At 41.0% G+C, this 16,597-nt stretch overlaps 1 protein-coding gene across 8 annotated transcripts in view; it reads left to right on the forward strand.

Moving 5' to 3' along the window:
* The window catches only part of lrch1 (leucine-rich repeats and calponin homology (CH) domain containing 1), a 212,337-nt gene that overhangs the window by 70,272 nt on the left and 125,468 nt on the right, over positions 1-16,597 (forward strand). The window contains exon 1 of one of the 8 annotated variants that reach the window (XM_041211013.1): positions 2,374-2,489. The exons of the other annotated variants lie outside the window; for them this stretch is intronic. The gene's annotated coding sequence lies outside the window, so the exon portion shown is untranslated. Of the gene's footprint in view, positions 1-2,373; positions 2,490-16,597 lie in introns of those variants that run through there. 8 annotated transcript variants of the gene reach the window in all.

The raw sequence follows: 16,597 nt of genomic DNA on the forward strand, positions 1-16,597 counted from the left end.
TATCTTGGAGGGTGGAGTATTGGGAGGTGTTTCCTGGAGGGTGGAGTATTGGGAGTTGTATCCTGTTGGAGGGTGGAGTATTGGGAGTTGTATCCTGTTGGAGGGTGGAGTATTGGGAGTTGTATCCTGTTGGAGGGTGGAGTATTGGGAGGTGTATCTTGGAGGGTGGAGTATTGGGAGGTGTTTCCTGGAGGGTGGAGTATTGGGAGGTGTATCCTGGGGTGTGGAGTATTGGGAGGTGTTTCCTGGAGGGTGGAGTATTGGGAGGTGTATCTTGGGGTGTGGAGTATTGGGAGGTGTATCTTGGAGGGTGGAGTATTGGGAGGTGTTTCCTGGAGGATGGAGTATTGGGATGATGTATCCTGGGGTGTGGAGTATTGGGAGATGTATCTTGGAGGGTGGAGTATTGGGAGGTGTATCTTGGAGGGTGGAGTATTTGGAGGTGTTTCCTGGAGGGTGGAGTATTGGGAGGTATATCCTGGGGTGTGGAGTATTGGGAGGTGTTTCCTGGAGGGTGGAGTATTGGGAGGTGTATCTTGGGGTGTGGAGTATTGGGAGGTGTATCTTGGAGGCTGGTGTATTGGGAGGTGTTTCCTGGAGGATGGAGTATTGGGATGATGTATCCTGGGGTGTGGAGTATTGGGATGATGTATCCTGGGGTGTGGAGTATTGGGAGATGTATCTTGGAGGGTGGAGTATTGGGAGGTGTATCTTGGAGAGTGGCTAAGGGGATTGAAGGTGCTGTTGTGAAAAGAAGTTTAATGCAGTTTGCAGCTGTAATCTGAAACCTGGGTGCAGATTATTTCAAGTGCACACTGCATTTTGCTCTCTTAGTAAATGCGCAGTTGGAGTTTTGAATAACTTAAAATCAGTCTTGAAGTTAAGATCAGGCTTATTTTAGAGGACCTTCAATGAGTGAAGAAGTTAGAAAGGCTTGAGGCTAGGTCAAATAATTAAATCAAATGAGATGATCCACGCAATGTGGGAAAGTGCGACATGTTGTTCATTTAAATAATTACTTGGATATATATTGTCCCATTTGAACAAACTGACTCTAATCATAACTGTTGGTCCAACTGCAATAGGTGGATCACCTGGTAACCCATTTCCTCCCTCCTGCCTGCCCCCCTGCCCCCTACAGGACTGTCCAGCCACCCAAAACTCTCCAATGCCAGCCAATAAAATCTAATATACTATACATACTGCACACGGTATATAGTGAAGATCAAATGCAGATTACATGATCGCTTTGCCAAGTACCTTGTCAGTGAGACTATGATCTCCTTGTACCTCCACATACTCCTCAGTTCAAATGATCTGATCATTCAGGTATTCTTTAGCATCCTACATTACAACAGAGACCACACTTCAAAAGTATTTTGTTGGTTGTTTGGGATGTGCTGTGATTCATGAAAGGCATTGTTGAAATTCTATTGAACTCTTGATTTTGCTGTACTTTTATATTGCTTAATTCAAATCATTTAGATCATTTTTTTTGTAAAGAAAACTTATCGATCGTCAACTGTCCTAATGTCCCGTCCCGTTGATGGGACTGTGATTTGAACTCTGGCCTTGTAAGCTAGTGTACATCTCTTCACCAAATACATCTTTAAATGTTTGTCTTTTTGAAAATGCAAACAGTTTCCAAATGCTGTTTTGTTGCTTGTATACTGTGCTGGTTACAAGTGTTTTAAACTGAGTTGTGTATTTTGTAGGAAGTCTCTTGCATTAAGTTGGCATATCCTGTGTTTGTAACTGCTTTTTGGAGAGTTACTTATTCTCCAGGCTGGCAAACCTTCAACAATACACAGACTATCTTTGTTCTTTCCCACGATGTAAGAAAATCGTTGCAGCAATCAAGCAATACTGCAATCACCATGGCTACATGCAAATCATTTTTCTACTTATTAGGGGGTGTTTGTTCACAATTATAAACGTTGCATGTTATTTTTCACAGTAGAGTCTAGAATGATATGTTGTTTTTGTCTCAAGTATCTTTGCACTTGAGAAATGGAGAACAGAATTTGTGGGCAAATACTGTGGTGCAGATCTTTGGTATTCCTGAACTGTAAACATAGGAGGTTGGGAACACATGAAAACAGATTGAATCTTGCCAAGATATTGCAAAATCAAATAGAGAAGCTGTAAAGGAGCCTGGGAAGTTTTGTTTTGGCGTCACTAGATTTGATCTTTTAATAGTTAGTACAGCTCATGAGAGATATGGGAAATGTCATTTCAATGTCTTTGCCTCATATGCTGGGAGTCAAAGCACCATCAGTTGTCTGTGTAGGCTGAACTAAGAGTGCGATTGTTTCCACATCCTATGGGTTGCTTTGTGCCGTTCTGTTCATGGACACGACGTTCTGCAAGTGTTGGCTTGGTGCAGTGTTGGAACTTGTTATCAGTTGCCATTACCCACTCACTTTGGGAAAGGCTGAGCTTCTTCTGGGTGATGTAGCCTAATAACCTGGTTATCACTTTTGATGGTGGTAAGGTCGCATTACTCAGCCATTCATTATTCTTAGTTGCTGGAACAGTGTTATCAATGCAAAAATGTCATATTGGCCAAAGTGAATGGGCTACACTCATTGTGAGTTGAATTTGATGTAAGCTTATGCAAAGTTGTCTGAAGGATCAGAGTATTTGTTCAGCATTGGTTGTGGTCAATGATGTTACACTATTGGGATACCTGGAGCCTTATTTACGTTCTCTGTATACACATGTAGTGAAGTGTTCAGTCAGCACTTTAGTGATGGGATTGACTTCCTCCATCATTTCTGGTCCGTCACTTTTAGAATCCCCTTGTCCAGTGACAATCTGGGACAAGGACGAGCATTTAGCTGAGGCACCATTCATCTGTCTATTTTGATCATGAGTGATTTTTAGTCCCATCAATATAGACATTTTGTGTTCTAGGTGCGTGTCTTCACTTCATGCTTTGTGTTTTGTGTCAGGAGGAAATATTCCGGCAATTGTCTGAAGGGGAAGCTTTCATCCCAATAGATCAAGTGTCCCTTTAAAATAAAATAAACCATGTACATAGCCTGTGCTGCTCAGATTTATCTTATTATGGGATGCTATCCCAGTAACTCAAAAAATGATTTTGCATTTTACCAGACCATATGCTGCCTGGGATGAAACATTTAAGCTATGAAGAGAGGTTGGATAGACATGGGCTGTTTTCGTTGGAGCAGAGAAGACTGAGGTGTGACCTGATCGAGGTGTACAAGATTATGAGGGGCATGGACAGGGTGGATAGGGAGCAGCTTAGTTGAAGGGTCAGTCACAAGGGGGCATAAGTTCAAGGTGAGGGGCAGGAGGTTTAGGGGGGATGTGAGGAAAAACTTTTTTACCCAGAGGGTGATGACGGTCTGGAATGCACTGCCTGGGAGGGTGGTGGAGGCGGGTTGCCTCACATCCTTTAAAAAGTACCTGGATGAGCACTTGGCAGGTTATAACATTCAAGGCTATGGGCCAAGTGTTGGTAAATTTGATTAGGTAGGTAGGTCAGGCGTTTCTCACCTGTCCCTGAAGACTCGTTGGGCCGAAAGGCCTCTTCTGCTCTATGATTCTGATGGGCTGAGACTGAGGAGATTCTCAACTGGCCATTAGTACTTCCAGAGATAGTGTTTTTGAAAATAACCAGACAAGCTTTAATAATTTTGCAAGCAAGGGATTTGACCTTTTAGTAAATTTACCCCCCAGATGTCAGGAGGTCCTTGCCAGTTTATTACTTCATGCCAACCTTGATAGAGGCATTGTCCTAACGCTGTTCATATTATTCTCTGACACTCCAGCCTACTTTTCTAGCTAGTTTGACAATATTTGTAATCTGCAAAGCAAGGCCTAAAGTTTTCAAATTTGATGTTTAATAATTGGCACCTAAATTTTAACTCCCCTTTCCTGACTTGTTCTATAATAGAGTTGTTGACAGGATTGAATATATTTTGATAACAGTAAAGTCCAATTGGGTCACAGCTCAAGGTGCCATGTTCTAGTACGATAGAATATATCCCTTGTGCCATTTGATCTATTAAACATCACAATATAAAAGATATATTCTACTGAGTCCAGTTGTGCTCTCTCTGTACTTCTCAGGCTAGCAACTCATTGTTCCCATAATCCGGTTCAGTAAAGTCACAAAATTGGAAGGAAACCCAATGATGCATTTAAGGAGATGCTAGATAAACATGAGGGAGAAAAAAAACAGAAGGATAGGATGAAGCGATGGGCCAAATGGCCTGTTTCTGTGTTGTAAATTCTATCAGATCCTATGCAGAGATTTATTAGCAACATGGACTGCCTCTGAAATTCACCAATTCAGAAGTCGCTAAATTGTTTGTCTCAATTATCTGCGTGACTTCTGCAACTGTAAAGCTGCACGCAAGTGTTTTGTCCTCTCTGCTACGGCCCTTAACTTTATATCAACTTGTGGTCTGCTCTAACAGTCTTCCCATTTTAGAAATTTTTGAAGCTGCAGATTACCATTTATAAGGATGCACCCACATTAACAGGGGACTGTAGTTTCAAAATATTAAGGAGACAAATCTCATAAATGTTCATGCAGTTCTGTCTCGAGCCCTCGAGTGGGATGACATCATTTCTTGTTTTTTAAAAGAAAGGAAATCAAAAAGTGCTTCCTTGGAACTCTTAAGCTCTAATTTACGACTTTAACTTCAACGTGTTCCGATGGAGGGAATCTTCAGATTCTTTGTGTTCCTGTGTCATGATGTTGCTATTTCTTGTTCTTGGCAAAATGTGAATGATTTCTTTAATAAGGTGGCAAACTTTGAAAACTCTCTGGAAAGAATTGGCAAACCAGAAAGAAACCCATTCTGAGGGACAGAGCTTACACCTGCTGTCCTGCTAATGAAAGTAGTTTGCTTCATACCGTTGTTCAGAGCAGAGGTTTTCTTGTGCCTTGCTGTATGACGAATGCCTGCAACTATTCAAATATTTATGGGGAAAAAAGACAAAGACTTGTGTTTACATAGTGCCTTGCATAATGTTCCAAGGCACTTCACAGCCAATGAAGAACTTTTAAATATAGTCCCTGTTGTAATGCAGGAAATGCAGCAGCTAATTTGTGCAGTTAGGCCCCATTATCAGGAATTTAATAATGATCAGATCTGTTTTAGTGATGCTGGTTGAGAAAGAAATAATGGCCAGGACACCAGAAGTTGTCATCCTTCAAAATAGTGCCATGGAATCTTTTAGGCCCACCTGAGAGGGCACATGGAGCCTTGTTTTAATGTCTCATTCAAAAAAACAGAACCTCTAACAGTGCAGCACTCCTTCAGTATTGCACTGGGTTGTCATCTTAGATGATATGTTCAAGTCTAGGGAGTGTGACTTGAACCTACAACCTTCTGAGGCGAGAATACTACCACTGAGCCCAATGTCAGGCCATCTATGACTTGATATTGGAAAGGTAGCCTAATAGCACACAGATGATTGTTGGTTTGAAAGAAGTGGTGGAGAGGTACAGCTGGAAGCCATCGGCATAAAAATCTTGATTTGCTTTAAAAGTAGCTTTCTTCAGCCAGAATTGTGATTTAATTGTCTCATTTTAAATCTTTCAACTTTAAGCTCTTCGATCTAACTGGCTTGTCCAATTGAAGCCAAATGTACAGAATGCATTCAGATAAGTTTCATATGTCCCTCTGCCTGGGAACAAATGATTGACTATATGAACTTGCCTAAGGAGGCTGGCCTTTATGAACTGTTTATGAAACCAAAACACACTGGGATGGACTATGTGGAGTGCTATTTTGGTTAGTTTTAGGAAGGTAAAACTTTGAACTCGTTCAAAGGGAAGCAGTAAGGATAAGATAGTATTGCCCATTGTGAGATGTTTGCAAGTTTGGAGCTGGACCAAACATTGGCTAGGAAGAGAGCACTGTGTTGCTGATCTGAGACTCAAAGCGTAAGCTTTATGAGATGACTGACAAAATTATCTGGTAGCAAAAGAACCAATAATATAGATTCATTGAGATCTTGCCCTATGCTTTTGGAATAATCTTCAGGAATGTGCTCTTCATGACTCTGCATTAGAGTTTCAGTATGACCTGCTTCAGGTCTGGATTTCCACATAGCACCGAGAATTTTTTTGGCTTCCTTTTTAACATGATACTCTAAAGACTGAGAAATAACGATGATTTAAGATCACAAGTCGTGCTGGTAGTCCAGTAAATGTGATTACAGCATGCGATCGAGTGTTGTGTGTGTCAGACTTGTCTTTTGGAATTATACTCTGTGCGAACTTTTGATCATTGTGGATCCTGTGGCAATTTGCATAAAGTTGCTGTTTGCATTTTGATAAATGAACTTTTAAGCTGGAAATGCTGCTTTGTAATTTTTTGTGTATTTTTTCAACAATGATTCCTAGTGCAACGACTGATAAAAGGGGAGCCTTGGATTTAGCATCGAACGCAGAGCTGTGTATAACCTAGCTTGCCCCATTAACGCTATCACTGATGGAGTCACGATACTAAATAGGCACAGCCTGAGGTCAGTTGTTGAGGGGAGCTTTGTATCAGTTGCAAGCAGTTTAAATCTTTGGCTTCTTCCATGAAGGAAGGGGGAGACCAGGTTCTCAAGATGATTAAAAAAAAGTTAAAAACTTTTCTTTTTTAATGCTCTGGGGCATTGGGACATTTTCCAGAAAGTTTAACTACAAATATGATAGCTCAATTTGATAAATATGGAATGTTGTCTGGGCATTTCTAGCACCTTAAATGGCCAGGTATTTTTGATGTTAATGATTGATGTGGGTCCCAGGCACCCAGACTGTTTTAACAGATCCGGAATGCTTAATGCATTCAATTGGTGGCCTCACTATTGAATCTTTTCCTATCCAAATGTGTACACATTTAAAAAGTATATGTATTCTGAGTCTTTCACAAAAGCCTGTAATGAATTTCACTTGCATGCCATTGGTTGATGGAAGCCTGTGTGATAAAGCAGCCCTTCTTGTTGTGTTCTGTGTGAGTAATTTCATCACCCCCACTCATAGTTGTTCTTCTGGCTCACTGGTGTCTTTTTTTGTCTAAACTAAGGCACTATTTGCTATCTTAATCTTCTCAAATAAATGCAGGATCACCCATCATCGGGAAAAGCCCCATGCTTTTCAGAATGTCAGCTGTGGCTCAGTTTATGCCACATTTGTCCCTGGGTCAAAAAATTGTGGGTTCAAGTTCCACTCCAGAGACTTGAGCACAAAAGCTAGACTGCAGTCTAGGCTGCCACTCCAGTGTGGCACTGAGAGTGTGCAACACTGTTGAAGGTGTCGTCCTTCGGATGAGATGTTAAACCAAGATCCTCTCCAGTGGGCATAATAGATCCAAGGACACTGTTTTAAAGAAAAGCAGGACAGCTCTCCCAAGACCCAAGCCTAAAACAGATTTCTAGTCATTATCACATTGCTGTATGTGGGAGCTTGCTATGTGCAAAATTGACTGTTGCATTCCCTGCATTACAACAGTGATTACACATAAAATGTAAAGCAGTTTTTCCAGGTAATTCTGTTTTTGTTTTGGACTTCCAGCATCCACAGTTCTTTTGTTTTTAAAAATGTAAAGCAGTCTTTGTTCATCAGTGTAGACTGACATACTGTTTTAGTCATTTATATTTGTTTGTAGAATAAGTTCGGAAACCGATTCTACCTACCTTCAGAACCAATCAGTTTTCTAATTAGTAATGAGAGTTTGTTTAAAGGGCCAGAATTAAGCTAATTATAGGTACTTCATTATTGTCCACATCTCCTGATAGCTGCCATCTGGGAAATGTCTTCTTGCTTCCATTAAGTTGTAATCCTAAATGCACTAAAACATCTCTGGCTTAAAAGAGAGACTGTTAACTTAGTGCAGTTTAACCTGATTGTTTGCATTGCTGAAAGGCTACATATCTTGCATAGACCTGTAATCTATAATGCTTCCAGGCACGAACATTTTCCAAATGGTTAAACCTGATGCGTGGGTGGAGATTGCTTCATCCTGATCTCTGCCCATTTAATTTTCCATTCGGATTTTCAAGAAGCATCAGAAAACACCCGTCAGTTTCACAGTTGCAACTTATTAAGAGATGCCAATCATGTCATTTAAATACCCACGCAATTTCCCAGAGATTGTACTGTAGTAGTACTGAGTCACAAATCCTCCCATATAAAATAATTGGCAAGCTTGCTCAGGGCTTTGTGTTGTCCTTGAAAGTTTTTTGAAAGAAGCCAATAAGGAGACCAACTGCTGCATAAAACTTCCTTACTTTATTTATCTCCGCAGTTTTCCTGTGGATTTTGTGCCAAGTGTTTAGGCATTTCTATTTTGGTACAGTGCATAGTGTTGGCACAGTGGGTCATTCCATGGGAAATCTGCCTTATGTGCTTTGGAGCAGGCATTTGATCCAATTGCACTAGAGGCATTCTGTTCCCCTCCAGTGATACTGTCACATTAACACTTACAGGCAGAAGCACATTACCTGGATTTGCCAGAGGAGTTGTGCCACCTGCTGCCAGGACACCTGCAGCTAAAGGTCAGCTATGCCCTCAGCTTCTCTGCCTCCAATTCCTTCTACACATACTTCCTGGGTGATGGTAAGGCCTCGCTCCTCACTGTTATCTCAGGTAGCATTACCTCCAGCTTGCCAACTATCAAATGGAGGATTGGAGTCTGTCACCAGTCCATCCCTTCATCAAAGATTTGGTTTTGTCCTTCCCCATTTATTGTGCCAACCATTCTTTGTTAAGGCTACCAACCATTTTGTCTCCATTTACCCTTCCTTATAAGTTACTAAATCTCTCCAATTTTACCTACCTCATTTAGCGGGTGTTTTTATGCTCTTTTCTCTCCCTTCAGATTTGTCCCCCAAACCTGGCTAATTATGAGCCAGTTGCTCATAAAGGTTGTGGAAATTACAATTTCCAAATTAAATGGGGTCACCTCATTAAATATTAATAATAAAGCAGCTCACTAATACTTTAATCTCCCTGATGCTGCAAAGACTCCCTTTTTAAGATTCCAGAACTGTTTCTGGGGGAGTCCTACCTAAAGTGGCACATTGGTAAATTGTAAATTGTTCCTACTTGTCACCAATCTGTCCTTTCAAATGGCATAGAATAATGAAAGTTTTAATTAGATATTTTCATTTTCATTTTTGGATATAACTAGCTGCAAAGCTGCTTTTAGGGAGGTATGTACAACACTCTGTACAAAGTTCAGTATGGTGTTGAAGGTTGAGGTACAGGCGAAGGATAGAAAGTGTAACTGTAATACTTGATTCTGTGGTGCTCCTCGTATCAGGAAGACATTGAAAAGCATTTCACATTAATACAGAGAAATTGTGGATGTTAATTAGGAGGGTGAAAGGGGAAAGCTGAGAGAACAAAACGGAGGAGGAGGTTTGTGAAAATTATGGGAGGTGTCAAGGCCAAGAGGCAGAGTGTTCCACAGAACGGGAATTTTGTAGCTCAATGAGGAGCCATCATTGAAGAGGCAGGAAACAAGGAGAAGACCAGCATTAACAAAGTGAAGGATATACAGTAGCTGAAAGAATGACCTTCAGGAGGGACAGGAGATGAGGAGAAGCCTGGTATTGGCAAAAATGGTGATATTTGAAAACAAGGATAGGAGATCACCATTGAAAGTGAGGAAATTAATTTTGAAGTTGGATTTTCTGAGTGGAGTTAGACGGGGTGATGTGGGTATCGACAGAACATCAGCATTTTGAATGAGTCTTGAGATGGGGGAGAGCTTTAGAGAAGTAACTGTAATCTGCAATTAACAGTCAAAGCTTGAATTCCTTTTAGAAGTGGCTTGAATTTTTCAAAATGTACTATGAAAGTGCTGTTGCTTGCTTGTTAATGCATAATATATCGTTTCAATATTTAAATAAACTTCCACTTCTGTGATGTGGAGAGACCTTGTCTTTTGTAATACTTGCTTTGCACGTGGCTGGCTTTTCTTTTTGCGTTCTAGTTCAGTTATAGGCCCAGTTTGATGTTAAATGTAATGCTTGATTAATCTGCAGATTATATGATGCAAAGCTGAGTATTTAGAATAGTGCATTAATTGCCATGTGAGAGATGGTGCCTGGAAGAGGTGCACATAAGTAATCATAAGATAGATTTGGCTGGGGAAGGCCATTTGATCCATTTTGGCACAACCATTCAGAGAAGAGAGCAATTCCCCCTCACAGGGTACAAGTGCTCTGACTCCAATATCCTGTCTTCTTTCATGCGAAGATCACTATAAGAAAGAGCTTCTGCATTTTATTCCTGGTTATACCTTTTACCAGTTTGAACCCACCTGATAGTCCCCTTGGCCTAATTTTGTAATTTAATTTGAAGTAATGATTTGAATTTAATTTGCCCATGCTGTTTACTATCTCCTGTACCTCTGGTGGTCTTCTATGGGTCTTCGTCATCCCCTGTTGAGACTGATTCTCTTAACTCAGTGCTCTGATACTAACAGTCAGTCTTGTGGCTCTCTGAACTGCCTCCAGCACTTGAATACCTCTGCAGCTAGACTGGGCTCCAGTTGCAATCTGATAAGACATTTGAACAATTTGACTATCTGACTTGTATATTTGACTGTTCTAACTCCATCAGCATTCTGTTTGCTTTGGCGATTGTTGCCCTACAGTGATTGTATGTGTTGAGTCTCAAAAGTTTTCCTAGATTCAACATCATCCTTAATTATTTTGACATCATTCATGGAATGAAGGCCTCGATTATCCATTTTTCCATGTGCAGTCCTTAGCTGTATTAACTTCCATTTCATCTCCTGTTACCCACTTACGTGCTGAAAGCTCATTTGTGTGATCCTTGAACTCTCTTCTCAAACTCATCTGGCCCTCTTAGTTTGCTGTTGCCTGTGAATTTGACTATTTTACATTAACAACTTGGGTTTAGAAGTTTAATGTAAATTAAAAGCAGGGGTCCCAACACTGAGAACAGAGGCACCCTGCATAGCGCGGTCTCTCTCTCTCTCTCTCTCTCTCTCTCTCTCTCCCTCCCTCACTCCCTCTCTCTCTCTCTCTCTCTCTCTCTCTCCCCCCCCCTCCAATAACTAACACCTACTGCCCAACCTCAACCAATATACCTATTTCAGGGACTTAAATGTACAGTGCCATGTGTGACACTACACTATTTCAGTTGAGTTTAAATATTAGAATAATCAGCAGTTTGTGATTGTTGCAAGACTGCTAACTTGATAACATCAATAGCATTTGTTCCGGATTCTTAAACCATAAACTTGACTATGTTCATGCTGCTACAGTTTGTGTAAAGTTTTCTGAACATAAATTTCAGGGCCTTTGGAAAGGCACTACTGTACTAAGGGCATAGCAGTTAAAACAGTACACCTTAGGTTCCTTAATAGAGTAAATGTAGAGGCTGCTAACATTGACTAGAGAGATTGTTGAAGGTTGGAGGGTGATTAACATGACCCAATTATGTATAAAATATTGAGGCATATCTGGAAACTGTAAATGGGTAAGTTTAAGTTTGACTGGGGAAATGTCTTTGAAACAATCTTGAGAGATGCAGAGAGTGGAGTCTAATGAGCACAGATTCAGGAAGGTGGTGTCATGTGTAAAAAAAAAACTTGGGAGTTTCTGCCGAGTTTTTGGCAGCAAAGATAAAAAAGCATATTATCTAAATGGTGAGAGATTGCAGAGCTCTGACATTCAGAGGGTTCTGGTGTCCCAGTGCATGAATCACAAAAGGCTAGAATGCAGGTACAGCAATTAATTAGGAAAGCTAATAGAATGTTATCATTTTTTGTGAGGAGAATTAATTACAAAAGTAGGGAGGTTATGCTTTAGTCATACAGGGCACTGGTGAGACCATATCTGGAGTACTATACAGTATTAGTCTCCTTATTTAAGAAAAGGTGTAAATGAGTTAGAAGCAGTTCAGAGAAGGTTTACTAGACTATTATCAGGACAGGCTAAGCTTGTATTCATTGGAGTTTAGAAGAGTAAAAGATGACTTGATTGAAACCTTTAAGATTTTGAGGGGTCTTGACAGAGCGGATGTGGAGAGGATGTTTCCTCTTGTGGGAGAATCTAGAACTAGGAGGTCATGATTTAAAATAAGGGGTTGCTCTTTTAATACAGAGATGAAGAGAATTTTTTTCTCTCAGGGTCATGAGTCTTTGGAACTCTCTTCCTCAAAAGGCAGTGGAAGCAGGGTCTTTGAATATTTTTAAGGCAGAACTGCATGGATTCTTAATTAACAAGGGGTGGAAAGATTATTCGGGGTAGGCGAGAGGTTACAATCAGATCAGCCATGATCTTATTGAATGGTGGAGCAGGCTTGAAGGGCTGAGTGGCCTACTCCTGCTCCTAGTTCATATGTATGTTCATATAATCTCAATGGATAAAAGAAAAATAATTATTACATAGAATCAAAGAGACATACAGCACAGAGGGGGAGACCACTTGGCTCATTGTCCTCTTGTGGGCTCTTTTTTCAAAAAGAGCTACCTAATTATCCCATTTCCCTGCTATTTCACCAAAGTCCTGCATTTATTTGAATCTTCATGAAAACTTCAATGTGGTTTCATAATCAATGATCAGTGCGTTATTCACTGTAGGAGCACTTGCTGTTTTAATTTAAATGACTTGTACATGTGGACAGCATGAAAAGGTTTGTACTTGAAGGGAGGCAGTAAAAATACCGAGAAACAATGTAACTCAGTGCAGACTTTACATGCAAGCATAGAAAACGAAAATATTCAAAGACCCTGCTTTCACTGCCTTTTGAGGAAGAGAGTTCCAAAGACTCACGACCCTGAGAGTAAAAAATTCTCTTCATCTCTGTATTAAATGAGCAACTCCTTTTTTTAAATCACAATTGTTCTCTTTGCGAACAGCGCAATCTCCTGCACCTCAATTTTCCTCACAAGTAATGCTAAACTCTGAGGAATTCTTGCCTGGCTTCCTAGTGTGATCACACAAGTTCCAGCTGACCATGGTTATCCATGGTCTTGCCTAGTTAATAAAACTAAGGTTTTTCGGACAACTGGTCCAACACATGTCAGCTACAAATCAATATGATTAGTGTAAGATAATTGGTATGGCAATAGGGAACCGAGAGAGTTGTGTGCATTAAACAGATCATTGTGCTGCTCTCTGAAATGTTCGACAACTGGTTCAGTTACAGTAATCAAAACATATTTGCCACATTCGTACGGAGAGGTGTCAGCTTTGGTTAGCAGTAACACTCCTGAGATTTCAGCACGTCACCTTTCCTGACACTCACGTGCAGCGCTGAGGGAGTGCTGCACTGCCACAATTGATGTTCTTTGGATACGGTGTTATCCTCTCTGGTGGATGCAAAAGATTCTGTGGCACAACTTTGAGGAGGAGCAGGGGAGCCCTTAATGGCCTTGTCAATATTTATCCTTCAACCATTACCTAAACCAGATGGTCTTATCTTTTCTCTTGTAGGAGCTTGCTGTGCCCAAATTGGCTATTGTGTTTCAGACGTTACAACTTGACTACATTTTGAAAATAGTTCAGTGGCTGTAAAGCACTTGGACATATCCTGAGGGTGTGAAAGACCCTTAAAATGTAAAGCTAGAGAGGTTGTGGAATAAATCCCATATTTCTAGCAAGATAAGAACCAAGGCTGTGTAGAAAACAGGAGGTAACCATTTTCCTTTGAGTAATACAGTTTTTTTTTTGCACTGGGGAGAATTAGCTCTTTGAATTATGCCCAATTCAGACCATAGGAGGCAGAGGGTGATGACAGAAGGATGCTTTAGTAACTGGAAGCCAGTGTCCAGTGACGTACCACAGGGTTCTGTGCTCGGTCCCCTATTATTTGTCATTAATATAAACAACATAGATGACTATGTGGGGGGTAGGATTACTAAGTTTGCAGTTAACACAAAGATTGGCTGGGTGGTTAACAGTGAGTGTATTGGACAACAGGAAGTTATAGACGGGATGGTCAAACGGGCAGATAAGTGGCAGATGGAATTTAACCCTGAAATGTGTGAGGTGATACAATTGGAAGGAGTAATTTGACAAGGAAGTACTTAATGAACGGCATGACACTAGGAAGTTCTGAGGAACAAATTGACCTTGGCGTGTGTGTCCATAGATCTCTGAAGGCAGAGGGGTATGGTAGTGGGTTGGTGAAAAAGGCATATGGGACACTTGCCTTTATCAATCGAGGCATAGATTACAAAAGTAGGGAGGTCATGTTGGAGTTGTATAGAACCTTGGTGAGGCCACAGCTGGAGTATTGTGTACAGTTCTGGTTGCCACATTATAGGAAGGATGTGATTGCACTGGAGGGGATACAGAGGAGATTCCCCAGGATGTTGCCTGGGATGAAACATTTAAGTTATGAAAAGAGGTTGAATAGACTTGGGTTGTTTTCATTGGAGCAGAGAAGACTGAGGGGTGACCTGATCGAGGTGTACAAGATTATGAGGGGCATGGACAGGGTGGATAGGGAGCAGCTGTTCCCCTTAGTTGATGAGTCAGTCACAAGGGGGCATAAGTTCAAGGTGAGGGGCAGGAGGTTTAGTGGGGATGTGAGGAAAAACTTTTTTACCCAGAGAGTGGTGACGGTCTGGAATGCACTGCCTGGGAGGGTGGTGGAGGCGGGTTGCCTCACATCCTTTAAAAAGTACCTGGATGAGCACTTGGCACATCATAACATCCAAGGCTATGGGCCAATTGCTGGTAAATGGGATTAGGTAGGTAGGTCAGGTGTTCCTCATGTGTCGATGCGGACTCGATGTGCCAAAGGGCCTCTTCTGCACTGTGATTCTATGATTCTGCTACTTACTGAGCTGCACCATTATATTTTTGAAGAGGCAGGTGAATGAAATGTGAGGCTATCAGCTCAATCACTAGGACAGGGTGAAATGGAGTATAAAAGCAAAAAACTGCAGATGCTGGAAATCCAAAACAAAAACAAAAATACCGGGAAAAACTCAGCAGGTCTGGCAGCATCTGTGGAGAGGAACATAGTTAACGTTTTGAGTCCGCATGACTCTTCAACAGAAATGGAGTGTGCCTGCTGGAGGCTTCATTCCCACCTTGGAGGGGAAAGCAGCCCTTATGGTCACATGATCCATTTGGAGCAAAGACAAGATCCTGTCAAAAATCCCAACATCCTGAACCCCCGTCTCAAATGAGGCTCAATTTTACTGAGAAATCACGTCTGCCCCCCCTGATCAATTTGCAAGAGCTGGCAGGTATGCTTCAGGTCTATTCATCTGATCTCTAATTGGAAAGCCACTGAGAATAGAAAAATCCTGTGTTTATATACCATCAATTACAACCTAAGGATACCCCAAAACCCTTCATAGCCAGTTTAGTATTTTTACAGTGTAGTCACTGTTATAAGGTAGGAAACCTGAACTAGTGTGCTGGCATCTGCTAGTTTATTGCCTGTAGCTATTGTGTGGCTGCAGAACTGCAGTTCAAGTAACAAACATCTCAGCCAATCATGATCCTGACATTTAAGTTCCTACTATCCTAAGACATAACAACAGCCAAAATTTCTGAATCAGCTGTCCTTGCATTCAGAATGGTTTTTCCTCAGTGTTTACCTATAACTGTTCTGTGATTGTAGTCGGTAAATTTTCCATAGCAGATTACCAGCTAAATCAGTCCGTATTGGTAATGTTGAATCTTACAGTGCAGAAGGACGACATTTGCCCCATTGTGGCTGTGCTGCCTCTTTGAAAGAGCTGTGCAATTTAGCCCCTCACTCCAACTTTTTCCCCATAACCCTACAAATTAGACCCCGTCAAATTCACATCCAGTTGTCTTTTGAAAGTTCCTATGGAATCTGATTCCACCACACTTTGAGGTAGTGTGTTCCAGATCATAGCAACCCCTGTTAAAAGCTGGATGGCTTCATCAGAACGGTCTGTTCCTAGAAGTCAAAAATGATTGTGTTCTCTTATTGACCTTATATCATGTTGACAAGAGCCATAAGACATTGCTTCGTCACACTCTCTATTACTGAGCCATGATGAAACAGAGCCAAATTGTCATGATGTCTCATGAAGATAAGGTGGCACCAACAAGTTGACTTCTACACACCCCTCCACCCCCCAACGTTTTGACCATTTAGTTTCATTTATAATGCTATTGCATAATGGAAATTTTTTTAACTCTGAATGAAGTGATAAAAGATTTAATATCAATCTGATAGGTTTGGCTGAACATGTTTATGCAGTTTTCTGCAGTGTAAGTTAGTTGTTGTTTCAAGCTGTCTACTTGGCTTGTGTAGATGAGGAGCACAAGAAATTTGTTGTGATGTCCTCCTTCCTCCCCACTCCCAGTTTATTGCCGTAATATGGGCTCGTTATAATGTTTTTGTGTTTATGTTGCTGGACTAGCAATCCTGAGAAATTGAGTTCAAATCCCACTATGATGATTAGTGAATTTTAATTCAAGTTTTAAAAAAGAAGTCTGGAAGTGAAAACCTGGTATTGTTAAAAGTGTCGGATTATCTTAAAAACCCATCTGGTTCACTAATGTTAGGGAAGAAAGTCTGTTGCCCTGACTCAGTCTGTTCTATATGTGACTTCAGTCCCACATCAGTTTGACCCTTAACTCTTGAAGT

Source organism: Carcharodon carcharias, chromosome 18 (genome assembly GCF_017639515.1).
Source record: "Carcharodon carcharias isolate sCarCar2 chromosome 18, sCarCar2.pri, whole genome shotgun sequence".
In the NCBI taxonomy this organism is placed as follows: domain Eukaryota; kingdom Metazoa; phylum Chordata; class Chondrichthyes; order Lamniformes; family Lamnidae; genus Carcharodon; species Carcharodon carcharias.